We start from the raw sequence: 1608 nt of genomic DNA, 5'->3' as shown, positions 1-1608 counted from the left end.
TATCGGCGTTGTCCTTTACTAAGAACCAGGAAATCCCAGATTCTTTAAAGAATCTAATTCCCGTGTATAAAACAGCTTCATTACTTTAAAATGAGTTAAAGTGTTAAATATTTGGCGTTAAGCGTGGAAGCGAGAAAAAGTTTAGAAAAGGTTGGAAGTTATGTGTAAAGTTTGCTGGAAGTCGCAAAGTGCCGTCATTCTCAAATACTGGATGAATATAGTCTGGGGAATTTATGCGCCTTGAGTTACGTTGCCTCAAGACTAGAGATGCGCTCTGCCAAAACTACAGTTCGGTAGTTTTTGTACAGTACATGAGCACATAAATGACGTTTTAAATTATAGGATTACCGGCAGTACTGCTAGCATTGGTAAGGAAAGAAACATAAATGAAAGTGTGAGAGAGAAACTGGTAGCCGACTACTTCCCCTTGTTTTTTTTCTTTGTTTTGCACATAATTGGAACCGTACATCATTCAGTGTTAGTTTACTGTGTATTTTATATCCTTACAGAACATAAATGGCGTTTTATAGGTAATAAAAATTAGTTGATTGCATAGTTTCTGCGCTTTCTTGTAACCAAAGCAATTACTTTTGATGGCAGTACAGTTTAGTGCACAAACGTAGAAAATATACACTCAAAATATGTACTCAATTGAACGTTCTTCATCCTAATCAAAGGAAAGAGTTTCCTCTTACTATTCACAAATGTGAAAGCAGTTTATGAATAACAGAAACATGTTTTATGTATTGTAAGGTTATGGTTAGGTGGTGTCTTATTCTATGACTGAACACAACTGTGTAAGCTGTAATGACATTTTTTAATATTGCAATCTTGTTGCGGAAATACACGCTTTTACACAGTTTACAATGTGACAATGTTAAGACAGTTGTCAAAATGACATATCTCGTCCTCTGAAAGTGAACTAATCCTAAACACATCAGTATGAAATTTTAACTCTCAGAAAGTTAAATAATCCTAAACACAACAATATTAAATTTTAACTAGAAGTTTCTTTACAAAATTATTCGTACGATTACGTTGCGATGTTGGCCAGTACTACGATAAATCATCCGATTCCAGTTCAAAGTTCGGTACTATTTTTAGGATGACGTTCAAGTCTACAGAGGATGGTTAGTTTTGTGATAAGTTGAGCAAAAGATTACCCAAGGTCTCTCGAGTTTGCAGGGGGCGCAAGCTGGTGAACCAACAAGCTTAGCTGCAATGAGCTGTCGTCTGCCTGGCTGCTCTTGCCCTCTGAAATTCCTACAAAACTAAATAAATCTTTGCTGAATTTTCCAGCAGAAACTCTCCCTATGTTTCTCGATATGCGAGAAAACATGAACTCATACCTAGTCTCAGACTATGGCGATATACACGCGCATGGCTGGAGCAGAGTGCATATTATAATGCCCTCTCAGTTCTCGCAAGAACAATTAACCAACTGGCTGGTTCGGTTCTCCACAGTTGGAGCTCAAAGACGCTACAGCTAATTTCTAGCTGGATGTCAGCCACTGTGAACGCAGTGATCACACAAATTTCTCCTCTGCGTCGTACCGAGCGTTAAGCGCCCTGTTCTGCACTAGTCGCCTGTTCAGAGAAGAGGCCCTA

This window comes from Schistocerca serialis, chromosome 3, assembly GCF_023864345.2.
Source record: "Schistocerca serialis cubense isolate TAMUIC-IGC-003099 chromosome 3, iqSchSeri2.2, whole genome shotgun sequence".
Taxonomy (NCBI): Eukaryota; Metazoa; Arthropoda; class Insecta; order Orthoptera; family Acrididae; genus Schistocerca; species Schistocerca serialis.
This window is presented reverse-complemented; position numbering follows the sequence as displayed.